This window comes from Lagopus leucura, unplaced genomic scaffold (assembly GCF_019238085.1).
Source record: "Lagopus leucura isolate 7727_CA_CO unplaced genomic scaffold, USGS_WTPT01 Super-Scaffold_100004, whole genome shotgun sequence".
Taxonomy (NCBI): domain Eukaryota; kingdom Metazoa; phylum Chordata; class Aves; order Galliformes; family Phasianidae; genus Lagopus; species Lagopus leucura.
In genome coordinates, this window is record NW_024962264.1 from 52,878,726 (window position 1) to 52,892,784 (window position 14,059).

Sequence of the window (14,059 nt, forward strand, 5' to 3'; positions counted from 1 at the left end):
TGCTGTGTAGATAATAATTCTAATTGAAGAATCATTACACGAATCCATATGTGAGTGAGAGATGGGCTATAGCCTTTTGTTCAAGATGCTTTAAAAATTGAGTTGCTGTTTTCACTTTTTATGAAGGGTAGTTAGATTGCCTCATTTTTTTAAATGCAACATTCTAATCAACCTGGCTTGGCAGGGTTTGGAATCTGAAGGAAAAATAATCGATGTAACTGACAATTTTTTTAAACAATAGCTATTTAAAGGCTTGAATTGGTTACAAAGTGACTTTCCTCAGAGAGAACCTTTATTCAGATGGCTTAAATTTTGAAACCAGTGCTTGAAAAATTGTGCTGCATGTGCTCTGCAATAATAGTTTTTCACGTATTATGCTTTTTTTCCCCTCAAACATAACGACATTTTAGTGGTTTAATAATGCCATTTAAAAATTCTTGTTAAAAAGGCATTTGCTCTGTCAGAGTTACTCATCAAACATCTGCCATATCAAATCACCAGTAGTAGATTTATCTTGATGGACCAGCTCCAGTGTTTTGAACCAGTTTCATTATAACTGGACCAAGCTTACATTACTCCTTTTGGGGTCCTAAAGTCAAGTTCACAAACAAATAAAGCGTGTTTTGATAATTCTATCTGCTGCTCAACAGCAGACTTGAGATTGAAATCAAAGCTGATCCAGTTCAGGAGCTGAATTGCTTTCTTAATGTGGATGGTGAAACTTAATTTGCCTTTAGATCCAGCCTGAGTATGCTGTAGCAGAATTGTAACTGCTTTTATTTCTTTAACCTAACATGATGAATAGAGGGAATAGAGCTGTCCCACCAGGGCACTGCCTCTCCTATTACTCTGTCTTTTAAAGAGCTTCAAAAATAGGGCTGCTACACATTATTACTTTTAGTCTTTTGCTGGTTGAGGTGGGCAATTGGTCTTGGACAAACATGGGAAGTAGGTGGGTGCATATTCTGGCTCTAGGCATCCCAAGTAGGATCACACCAAATTACTGGTGTCATGGTACATGCCAAATTCAGGACAAGCATGCAGTGTTTCTACTGGTCCATTCTTTCCAAAAGCTGCATCTTAGGTGCATTTCTTGTGGCAGAAAAGTGCCAAAAGAGCACATGGCTCAGAAACAAGTAGAAGGATTTTGGAGGTTTCTAGATTGGTTGTGTTTGATTTCTGCTATGCATGAAGCTCTTTATGCTGTGTCAGCTCTATTAAAATGTTTGCAGCTACTCTCACCCCTTACCTAAGTGGTTTTGTACTCGGACTCAAATGCAGTGGCAAGGTGGAAAAAGTCAGGGGTGCCCAAACAGAGGAAGACATTCCATTTAGATACTGGACTGCCCAGCATGTGGCATGTAAAATGAGTTTGCAGACCAAATACTGTTAAGCAAGTTGCTCGTGCTGTATCTGTTGTTTTTTGGAGTTTTAGGAACTATGGGTGGAAAGTACACTTACTTTGGTTCTGTAATCTGTCAAATAGGGAATGCAGCTGATGAAGGAAGAAGAATCTGTCCAATAGAACTGAAGAGAACTGCATCAAAATACAGTTCTTGTTTTACACTCTCCTTATATCAGCCTATTAGTTGTGCATCTTCTTTTGAAAGATCCTTCTCACCTCACCATATTTTTGTGAGGCTTTTTCAGCAGACTTTTCTGTACTAACACATAAGAAAAATGTACTGCCTAGCAGTGCATGGCCATCCCCATTGATGCAGAACTTCACAGCCATGAGAGGGCAGCAGGTGTGAGCATACACTGCTGCCTTCTTTCTGTTTGAGGGCTTTTAAGCAGAAAATAGATTTGAATACAAAAATGTTTGTTAAAAATGATATAGCTGGTGCTATTAAAACTTGAGTTTGTGTTCCAGGCAGATGGCACAAGCTGTCATGCTCTGGCTTTCTGTTCGTTCTTATTTTTTCTGACAATCAGCCCGGTGTTAACTATGCTTTCTGCACCAGGGCAGCACCTTCGGCTGTACATAGCATGAATGTATGAAGCAGCACAGCACATCCTCCCTGGCAGCAGATGATCTGGCCAGGACCCTCACAGCTCCTTGGCCCTCTGTGAGTCCTTCTGCACTTCAGCCTCCTTTGCTCTGAGATCTGAAGTGACACATTTCTCGGTGACGAGGAGGCAGCAGTGGCTGCTGATTGTCTTTATATCAACACGCACTTTTTAGAGTGCCCTGTGGTGCCCTTGTGCAGTGATTTCTGGACCAGTGTGCTCCAAACTGAGGAGGTTTTGTTTTCACCCTGAGGTTGGCAGGACAGTGCTTCCTCATTGCCTCCTACGGTACTGACCTAAAACCAGGCCAGGACCAAATGACTGCACGCACACACCAATATGATGAACAGCAAAATGGCGTTTATTACACGTGAACTCTAGCTTATATAACCTATGTGCTTCGTCTACGCCCCTAAGGGTACGAGCCACACATCAATCATAGAGCAGGGAGAGGGCCTATCGCGTCACATCCCGTGGGGGGGTCTCTCAGTCTCGCAGTTGCTGACAACAGCCAGCAACAAAAGTTGGGTGTGCTGTGGGGAGTGCAGTGTCATGGCCTCCTCAACAAGACTATAGGGGCCACGTGAGTTTGCTAAGGGGAGGAATGGGGTGGAGGTGCTCTTGCCCCCATGTCAGCGGCGTTCATGTTTTCATGCTCCAATGCTGAAATATCACTGCAGCTGCCAGGCAAGGAAGGCATGGCAGCACCCAGAGGTGGGAGTTAGGCAGAGGGGAGCTGTGCTGCCAGCCTGAAGCTGCCTGGTCTGCTGATCCCAGAGAGATCTGGGATCTCTTTTGTCGGTGCAGCAGCTCTGCAGTGCTAGCAGGAAGAAATGATACGAATGTGTGCAAGTTGCTGTGACTCAGTGCTCCTGGGGCATTGCTGAGCTCAGCTATAAAAAGCTGTGTGCACTTAGTCCCTAAAACTGCATTTCTGAGGCTCCTTTCACATCCTTCTCGCATGAGCATTTACAGGCCTCATTTTCCCCTACCTTGCACTTTCTGCAGATTTTTACATCTGTGCAAATGGCGCTAAGACTCAGCGTTTTTGACGTGATAGCATTTAGCATATATGCTGTATTTGCTTGGCGCAAGCATTTGAGGTCTTGGCAGGGGCGAGGCAGCAGGGAATCAGCCAGTTGTTTGCAGCCTCCTCCGCAGGCCGCAGGTCAGAGCTCCTCTCCTTGCCCCCAGCACTGTGCCATCAGCAGCTGTTAGCCATGTTAGCGCATCGCGCTTTTTCCCCTCGAGGCCGAGCACATTATCTCTGCAACACTCCAGCACCTTGCTGGGAACATGCCACCGTTCTGCTTTCAGAGTGTTTTGTTAATGCCAGTGACCTTGACGGTGTGACCACAACACCTGCTTCACCTGATAAGATCATTAATTTTTCTCTGCAGCCTTTGTGTTGAGCGTAAGCAAATCTTCATTTATACCTGGAAAACGTTGCCCAAACACCAGCTTCCTGAGCACTGACCTTCATCTCCCTGTATTTTTTGAAGCAACTGGAAGAAATCCCTTCAATGGAAGTGGGGTGAAGGCGAGCCCCTGGCTAGCTGAGGTGGAGGAGGATGCGGGCAGCAGTGGCTGTCCCTGCGCTGCGGCGGCAGCTGCCTGTCAGCCAGCATGAGAGCGGTGAGCTGATCCATACTTTCCCTGAGCCGCAGAGATAAGCCACACGTACACAATAAGTGCACTCCCAAAATAAACACGCTGGGAAGAGCAGGGTCTTTTTGATGATAAACGTTCCCAACCTGCTAGCTGCTCTCTGTTAGTTCACCAGCTTGTGGCCGCTCTCTATGCCTGCATCCTCCATCTGTCTGGGTAAGACAGTCCCAGGGCACGCAGGCCGTGCTGTCCAGGCCCACTGTCGCCATGACATGGTGCCTTGCCTCTACGTGTCACTGGCAAAAGGCTGCAATCACCCTTACTTTGTGTGAAAGTAGCAGATGTCCTTGGTGGAAGTCCTGCTCCAAAGCCCCTGATCGTAGCCTTCCCGGTTCTCCTGTCACGCTCGGGCTGAGGCTGCTGCTATTCTGCCCTACTCTGCAGCAGCAAATGCTGTATTTAGGTGTCTCACTGCCTCAATAAAAGCGTGGTGGTGTAAGCACTGTGTCCTGGAAATGCAGGGGATGACAGTGTCTCAGAAGATTGATCATATCACTGGTGCAGGCCAAGAGCATGTGCACCAAAAGGGAAGATCACAGCCTGCAGGACAGGGCATGGGACAGGCAGCTCCAGCCTGTGCTGTGTGACTGTGGGTGCGAGGTGCAGATTGTTTCAACTCTTTGTTTTTGAGCTTTTTGAGTGGTTCGCTTATTTAGACAAGGATAAATACTTTTAAGGCTGAATAAGGTTTGCCATAGGATTCACAAGACCAAATGCCACATTATGGCAGATACAGGGACAAAATCAGCAGCTCCAACTTTCTAGGCTGGTGTTTTTGACCACCTGGCCTCTTTGATCATTTCAAAGGGCCTTGGATAAAAGTAGCTTAGGAAATATAAAGGCCTCTGATTTCCTTCCAGAGACACTGCACGGGAGCAGCGAAGAAACACTTTACCATCAGCATTTCTGTCGTTCTCAGGTTACGGCCATAAAATTCCAGTTTTCAGGCCTGTCAGCAGATATTTTTCTTAAGTATTTGAAGTACTTCAGTGGTGTTATTTACATAGCCTCTTGTGCACTGGCAATCCTGCCTTTGAAGTCCTCGGTTTTAGGAAAGTTGCTTACAAACAACTTATCCACGTGCAATGGAAGTCTGTTCATATTATAAAACACATTTTAAGCTGTTCCTTCTACCTTTCCAGCAATCAATCTCAAGTAAGATTTTAACAGTGAATATTTCAGTCCCATTGGTTAATTAGAAACTGTTTTTCTTCTTTCTGGTTCTAACTCAGAGCAGATATTTCCCTTCAAAGTATAGCAGAGGGAGTGCAGAGCAGCAACATGCCCAGCATGTCTCAACAATAAAATAGGTAACATACAAAAACACATTAAAAAAGGGGGCAAAAAATAACAAGAAGAGTAACTTCAGAGTTATGTTTCTGAAAAGAATACACCCTAATTATTTGTTTGATTTGAACTGCTGTCCTTATCAAATGAAGTGTCATAAGTCCTGATGCACCCAAGGCACACTCAGTCCAAACCTACACAAAATTGTCTGTAAAATTTTACATTTTCCTTGTATATTTCCAGTACACAAATGCCTCCATAAGATCCTTGTGGAATGCTGGTATCGTTAGTAGCTAAAACAAATAGTGATACATTTAGAAATGCCAAACATTTAAAAACAAAGTCACATTTTGTTTTAAGTAATAAACACATACTGCAGGGAGGGACATAAATGATGTGCTCTGTATTTCGGACAAAGCAGTGTTTGTAAATGGGCTGGAACGTAGCAGGATATTGATCGCTGCCTCTTGGGCTCGCCAAGCACAACCATCTCCCAGCAGAATTGTTCCCTCTTGCTGCTGCCCTTTATTTAACCGCTTGTTAAATGGAAGAAAGATAACAAAGGCATGAGATAAAACAATGCTGTCTGGGAACGCCTTTGAACAAATCCAATTATATGTTAAGAGAGCTGCAGGAGTGGGATCTGATCCTGCAAATTAACTGTGGGGAAGGCTCTCACGGGTGCTTGGCACCGTGCTGAGCAAACACCTCTGTTCCTCATAGGTCTTCATCAATTCTCCCCACACCGAATTTTCCCAATAATATTTAGCCCCTCTAAGGCGATTCCTGTTTCCTCTGAGTGAAGTTCTCTAGCTAACAGGCTAGCAACAAAAGTGGTAATAATAATAAAAAGAAAAGGCAAAGATGGGCAGAAGGAGCAGACGAATTACTGCACATAGCTTGTAGATTTACTGTGACAGCAGCTGTATTGCTCCAAGTCAGATGTGCCATTGTAGAAACACATTTATAGCTGGTCAGTCAACAATTGGTAGCAAAAAGCCTCCAGAATGCTCAATTCAACAAGTCCTAGCTTATTTCCACGCAGCCCGTAAGACCGCTGAAGCTATGATAGATGGCACCTGGCTTGAAATCTCCTTTCCCGAAAAGCACAAGACTGCCAATACTTGTAAGCTTTACTTACACAGGTCAGCAAATATAATAGACAAATATGCAGAGCAAAATGCATTTTGATTGATTAGATCAGCTTTAGAGAGAAGGTACGTGTTCTTTATTAGGGATATTTGTCTTTTCACCTTTTGCACTGTGCTGCTTGTTAGAGCTGATGGAACTTTTTGCATGTATTTTTAAATACTGGTAAGTGCGAAAGACATAGGAAAGGCTTTTCAGTGGATTTTCTCTTACTTAACTGAAATGAGGTCAAATCTAATGCTGACCTAATCATATCTTGTTAAGCTCCAATAGAACGTATTTCCCAAATAGTCACTGCATCGTTGAGAATCAACCTAAACTACAGGACAAGAAGGGCAACAAAGAATCCTGTTTTTATAAATAGTTCAAGTGTTGGGTGTTGAAACAAATATTCCACTAGCAATATTTTTTTCTGTTTCATCTCACGTACTCAGGAATCCTCCAGCTTCTTCCATCTAACACTGTCGCCAATAGGTGGTGCTAACAATTTCCAAATTCAGTACGAGTTGGTCCCCTTTGTTCCTCAAGCAAACCCTCCTGCCCGCCTCATCTTCCTGGCAGATCTTCCTCTAAGCCTGTTCTTGATGATATGCGATTCCCAGCAGATTAATCTAATTTTTCATACTCCTCCTTTGCTGCTCTGACCTTTAGTCGCTCTTGCGTGCTGGTCTCTGGGTTTTCCCTGCGCTCCATTTGCTCACAGCCAACTGTCGAGCAGAAATTCCTGGGAATGCGATTCCTGCGCCCAGGGCTTTGGCTGCGCTCCCAAACAACTTACCTTTCTCTTTGTTCAAAGTTCTTTGATCTTGACTGTATTTTTCCATTCTTTCTCGAAGTGGGTCTTAACACTGCTCCAAAACAAAAAAATCACTTTCTCTCCAACTCATCTTTAATAGGACTTTTTAAAATTCTGCATGTAAAAGCAGAAGACAGAATGTAAAGGAAGGAAAGGTCATATAAATATAAAGCAAAGTCAAATGATATAGTGACTTCAGTCTTCTATCTTAAGCAAGGATATTCTTTAAGATCATTGATTCAGAATTCAGACCGGTAGATATTTTCTGTTTTCAGTGACAGTTTCAGAGCAATAGCCTGTTACTCCAGCCAGCAGGCACTGCAGAGCTAATTCTCCTGGTGCAAGCCATGACGTCAGATTTGCACAGGTGGGAGAAAAAGGCTGTCCCTGCCCCAACATCAGCACGGTGAGTGGCACTGCCCTGCACTGGAGCCAAGAAATGCTGTGGCTGTGGGACCAGTGCAGGAATGCAGGAGCCACACTGGACATCAACACACCCAGCTTCACAGCTGTGATACTCAGGGGATGTACCACATCTGCATGTTATGAAAACACGGTGGAACAAATTTTCATGGTGACCGAAGCAAAGAAATGTGCAGTTTCTGAATCTCACCTGCATTTCAGTGTGTCTGATCTAGAGCCCTACATCTTGGGCAGTTTTGGGCATGGGCACCTTTACAACTCGGGACCTACCAGAATGAGGCAACAGTTAAGCAGTCTGAGAGGTGGCCGCCTCACTACTGGACCAGCTCTGTAAGTGATGCATCAGCTTTTATTTCCCCCCAGCCTACCTGCGTAGCTGTTACTGATCCTTCCTCCTGCTGGTGAGAAGGAAGCATCTCGTGCCCTCTCAGGTGTCCATCAAGGCAATCTGATATTTTGCTGAAGTTTCAGTGTTCTGTACCTAGACTCTGTACAGGGAGCTATCACCTTTCCAAGCCTGTCTTTCCTTTTTTATTTGAACTGAAAGGAACAAGCAATGCCTAAACTGCAGCTTCTAGCATTTGCATTGCTCTAGATAAGATCTTGCTGACCCTGTAAGAGATTTCACAACAAAATAAATTATTCTGTTGCATCAATATGATTTATGAGTATTGAAATGCCGACAAGGGAAATAAATATCTAATCTGAGGAAAAAATATGCTGCTTATGTATACAAATTGGAAACATTGGCTTTCTTGTTATGGCTTTGAAGAAACCAGATCAGATTAACCGTATGACCCAGAATACAATGGAGTGTTTGCATTAATTGTGTAGACCTCAGGAAATCAGGAAATTGGTGTCTGGAAGAGTGAAACAGACGTCCCAAGTTTAAATTTTCATCTTTTGTCTCTAGTATGTTTTATATGCACTAGTCTGTGTTACTGAGGCTGGTGAAGCCACCATCTTTCACTTAACACTGCAAGTCACAGTGTAAGATGTGCAAATTCACTGACAAGCGCAATCACACAGGAAGAGGAACTTTCCTGATGCTTGACTAAAGACACAAGAGAAGAGAAAAACATGGCAAGTCAGACCTACGCTAGATGAGCATTACCCTGAGGAAAAGCCCAGAAAGGCAGTTTTGAAATTATGCTGTCTGGAAGGGACTTGGAAGAAGCAAAGAAATTGCCTTTGTTTGCTTAATCCCTCCAATGCCCAAAGGAACAGGGCTCAGAAATGCTGTAACAGCACTGCATCAGTTTCTCCTGAGCAGAGTAACTTGTAAGGCCTCCACATTTTTTGGCCATAAAAAGTCTTGGACTGACTGGTTTGCAGCTGCTTTAGGATCAACTTTTTATACATTTTCTTACCTTATCCTTTTTTCCCTGGTTTGCTCCATTTTATCAGGCTTGCTTTGGGTTGGTACGTGTTGTCACTCCTCTGCCAGGGAGAAAGAGATTAGAGGCTTTGCAGGTTGCTTTCTTGTTGATCAAGAAACATGTGCTGTAGGAATTCATCTCTGAAATGTGTTTCCTTTACCTGCACACACTGTGTGTGTAGATACAGACAGAAAGCAGATTTGAGAAAATCCCACGTCAAACCTAACAGCTCCACATGGACCTGCCACAGCTGCCAGCAGTGTCTGAGCCTCCTTTTTGCTGTTGGTAAATCGTTGGCATGTAGCGACCATTGCACATTTATTTGCTTATTTAACCTTGATAAAGATAAAAAAAATTTAAGCTTAACATAGAGATATGCAAAAGATCACCTCGTAGCACTAAAAGTAAAATCTTTTCTACTACCACTTAACACAATTTTTGTCTAAAGGATTCCTGACTCAGTTATAGAACGTCAGCAAAAAAAAAGACATTTTTATGTCTTTCAGCTGTTTTCCAATTTAGATGTGTTCATGTTTTACTTCTTTGCTCTGTGTTAAAAGGTTTCAACTTATTCTTCCTGTTTCCCAGCCTTTCTAATGAAAACTTCAGCAATAAAAGAGCAGTAAAAGATAAATTCCCGCTGTGGCAGAGATTTTGTCATTCACTTTTCATGTTTTCCTAAATCTAACCCTGTCCCAAAACAAACAAATAGCAAATTGTTATTTCAGTCAAGGGATCACAGCAGAAAGTACAGACAATGATATCTCCCAACCTTTTCTCACATCATTAACCAAGTGGGAATAATACTTGGAATTGGATGAATGGGTATTACTTTGCTGTAATTGAATACTGAATATTGTATTACTTCACTGTGAAAGCTAAATAATTTCACAAATATTTTTCCTCTGTGTTATTGCAATTATTGCATAGTCTTAATTCTACCCATAGGATGTCTGCGTGAGCCACACACATAAGAAGGACCAAGCACGTGTAACAAAGTAAGTTTTCAAATGTCACTCTCACACTTAAGAATCAAACACCTGCACTGTGGGAATCGTTCAGTATTCCTACCCGTCATGTAAAGAAGTAGGGCAGGCTGCTCTGTCAGTGACAGAAACAGCAGTGTGTGCTGCGCTCGGTGACCCCGCAGAACGGGCACAGGCCTGGGGGCCCACATCTCCCTCTGCAGATAGTTGGACTTGAGTGAGATGGAAAGATTTTGTCCTTTGAAAGGCTGCCATGGGCATTTCTTTGCTTCCCTTCAGCAAGGTGGAAGTTTTTGGCTAAGCTGAGCACCATTTGCTGGAGCAGGACTGCAGGGATTGTCCTTGAGGTGCAGGTGGGCGTTGTGCCCAAGCAAGGCAGCGCTTTGCCATCCTCAAAAGAGCCCAGGGTGGTTATGCACACATGAAGAAAGCTGTGGTGGGTTGGTTTTCTGACTGCCAGGCCTTAACATTGCACTGACTTGCACTAATGAGCCCAGAGGTCCCAGGGAGTTAAATGCAGCAGATACCTTTTTTTTCTCTGATGGCAAGCTGGGGATCTGTGGGCAGAGTTCAGCCACGACACTAAAATCCCATTCAAGCAGAAATGTCATGTTATTTACTTACTAAAACAATGCTCATTACAAAGACATGTTAGGAGTGAAAATATGACAGCATCTATTTTGGGTTGTCATTGATCTTTAATTTGTTGTGACCTGAAGGTTTTCTATGTAGTCAGTGCTTTTTGGCCAAAATATATGACTGCAGGGAAATGAATAAATGAGTGCCAGAGATGTTCTTTTTTTCCTATGAAAAGACTGAAATTGCTTTGTGTAAATGTGTGGAAAATGCTGATATTTTGTTTCTATAAATACTTCGCCTCCTGCGTGCTGTATTTCATTTGTGCTGTTTCCTAGGAGTATTTGGCTTCTTATCACTTTTACGCAGGGTGCTGAATACAAATGAGCCACAGTTTACCCAGCAACCAATCTGTGCAGCATTTGTGACTGTTGTGCATTTCCTGAGCAAGAGTAACTACTGAATGCAGCACATTACCCTGTAGCCTTGCAAAACACTGAGGATGATAAAACATACATTCAGTGGATAAAAACACAGAGGAAAACGCTCAGATACTCCCAGTTTCTATATATACAGATGTGCATGTATATATCTGGGTGACGTGGAAAAAAAAAAGCTGAAATAATCCATCATTTTTAATGAGAGTTTAAACATAGGCAGGAAGAAAGTTCACAGCTGCATTTCTTATTCTCAGCAATACCGCCTACAACCAGGCTCCTTCTTCAAGAAGCCTATAAACAGGGCTCCATTATACAGATTCAAATGGTCACAGAACAATCCAGGTTGGAAGAAACCTCAGGAGGTATCCAGTCCAACCTCTGCTGAGAGCAGAACCAGCTCTGAGCTCAGACCTGCTTTGATCAACCATCAGGCCTGATGTTCTGCAGGTGGAAAGGCAAGCAGGGGGCCAGTCAGCCATGAGCAACCTGTCTGTAGGTAGCAAATGGATTTTAACTTATACGACATTCAGAAAACACCAGTAGCGCTTTCTAGCAGATATAAAGCTATGTCAGATTAGGCCCAACTACTTCGAATAAAACTGGTTTTCACAACCTACTAGCTAGGTAATGTCTGTTGTGTGATAGACCTAATCTTTAGCTTTGTCTCAAATGTGCAGAAGCCAAGATAATTTGGGGTCATTTTCAGCAAAGTGGGAATGCAGAGAATTGGTGCTCTTCTGAAGCAGTTCAGTGCACATGAAATCAATAAGTAAAATTGGGGTGAAGTGGTCAGAGAACTGCAGTTGATCAAATGGCATTAAAATGTATCAGCTGATTGCACAATTTCTCAGTAAGCAGGTATATAAAAGGCAAAGTCTTTGTCTTCACAGTGTCTTGCCGTGATTCCCATGAAGGCTGCTGCCCTTCTCCCACAGCCTCCCCATCTCTGCCTCTGTTTTTCCCATGGGCTATCTGAACTATGGCTTATCTAAGGATTTATTTTCAAATGCCCATGGTTTTGAGAGACTGCAGGTTATCTGAGCCTTGGCCATATTGATTTCAAAGGGAGTAGTCCACCTACAAATGCTTCACTTTTTCTACAGCAAGCGCTACAGGTATTCTGTCCTTAAAATTAAAAAGGATGAATTTTGCTCTCGTTTACAAAAATGAAAATTCCTGGTTCAATTTTTGGGGGTGGTGATCAAACAGTGACTGAAACTTGGTCATCCTGTAAAGATACAAATCTCTACCATCCTTTTTTTCTTTTCTCCAGTGCCATTAATAAAAGAGATTTCTGTTAATTCATTATCTGCTTGCATTTGAGTCTGCCTGTCAGAACCTCTGGAAAACTGCTGAAAACTTTTGAATGTTTTTAGAAAAAGGCAAAGGACACAGAGATCCTGAGTTCCCACCAGCAGCTGGGGGAAGAAGAGATGCCATCAGTCCTAGCTGAAGGATGGGCAGGGAGCAAGAACCATGCTGCTTGCCCACATATGAAGGCATTTTCTGCAGAAAGACTATTGCCAGGTAGACCCATAGCTGAAGGTAACTGGGAGCCCCCACTTGCTCTGCCTGCTCCACGTCATCTTTCCCAGGGCTGGGGGTTTGGAGCCACAATGGACCCATGTTTAGTGGCCTCTTGGACAACATGCAAGCAAGGACAAGGCGTGTGACCAAATGCTCTTCCTCCAGCAGCATGCAATGTGAGTAGCAACCTCCATGGGCAGCACACAGCTTACATCTGAGGTAAGAGGCCGGGGAGGAGAGCAGGGTGCCACTGCAGGAGACTTTCCAACTCTCCCAAAGCAGGTTGTGGCAAGCTGCAGTTCTGTTTCCTTCCTAAGAAATTTTTAAAACACTTTATGAAAGCATGCTTTGTAGTGCTGCACTTCAGCAAAGAAAACTGCTTTTGCACTTCTTTAAAAGCCAACTGCAGGAACATACCAGGTGCGTGATCTGGAACAGAAACCTGCAGAAGGCAAAAGCAAAGGACATTTAATCCTGACCAAGCAGAGCAAACATTTGGTTACAAAAGCTGGAGAATATTCAAGACAATAATAACGTACTCCGCATGTTGCAGTGCATCTCCTCTAACAGTTGGACTCCAAAAAGGTCACATGAGCCACGAGTGAAGAAAGAAAGGAAAACACTCAGCAAGATGAATATTGCTCAGAGCATTAATTTTCCCATACTTCCGCCACAGCAGGGTCACAAGCAATTAAGAGTCCTCATAGCAGGAGCACTTTTACTGACATACTTTGCTCTTACTCGAAGTTTTTTCAGATCTCTTACTTTGGACAGGTGGTCGATGTACGATCCAACAAAACTCATTGCTCTTTGCCAATTAACCTAGAAATTATATTTTCTCTGACAGAAGGTTGGAATTTTTCTTTTCTTTTATGCTTCTTGCTTTGTACGGGGTGAGCCTCACTGGGGGTCAGTCTCTTTTCTCGGGTAATTAGTGATAGGAGGAGAGGTAATGGCTTTAAGTTGTGCCAGGGGAGGTTCGGGTTGAGTATTAGGAAAAATTTCTTCTTAAAAGGAAGAAAATTTCTGCCTTAAAAGGGCACTGGAGCAGGCTGCCCAAAGAGATGGTGGAGTCACTGTCCCTGGAGCTGTTTAAGAACCTTGGAGTTGTGGCATTGAGGGACAATGGTTTAGTGATGTGGTAGTGATGCATTGGCAGCTGGACTAGATGATCATTGAATTCTTTTCCAGCCTGAATGATTCTATGATTCTTCTATGATTGTATGAGTCTATCAGCAGCCATCTGTCCACTGTCCAGCACCAGCAAAACACAACAAAAGGATTCACATTGGTATTACACTTGATAAAGGAACTGAGAAGTGGGAATGATAATGTATGAGAAACACCTTCCTATCTTGAGGAAATGGAGCTGACAACTTTCACATCTGGATATGCTTTTAATATTTATGTGCTCCTCCATGTTTGTGTCATTCCATTTATCTCTGCAATTCAACATATACCTGAGATTCTGGAAAAGGGAGTCATTGCGTTAGTAGAAATGATGATGATAACACTCCAGAGTAACACAAGGAGCCATTCTCAGCTAGGAATCAGTGTTTTCCACACCCCAACTACTCAGAGAACCATGCACTTATACATACTGCACTTGTGCATGCTCCTGTGCACCCCATGCCTCAGATCAAATTTTCTTACTGAGCTCATTTACGTATTGTCTGCATGCTGCTAGGAGTGTTTTACCATTTAAAATGCTACCTTCTCTATGTGTATCTGATTGTACAAGTATTCATATGCAGTTGGCTGCACTTATTTGTGCCATGACTTAAATGGTGAATGCATCTGCAGGCCTACAGAACAAAT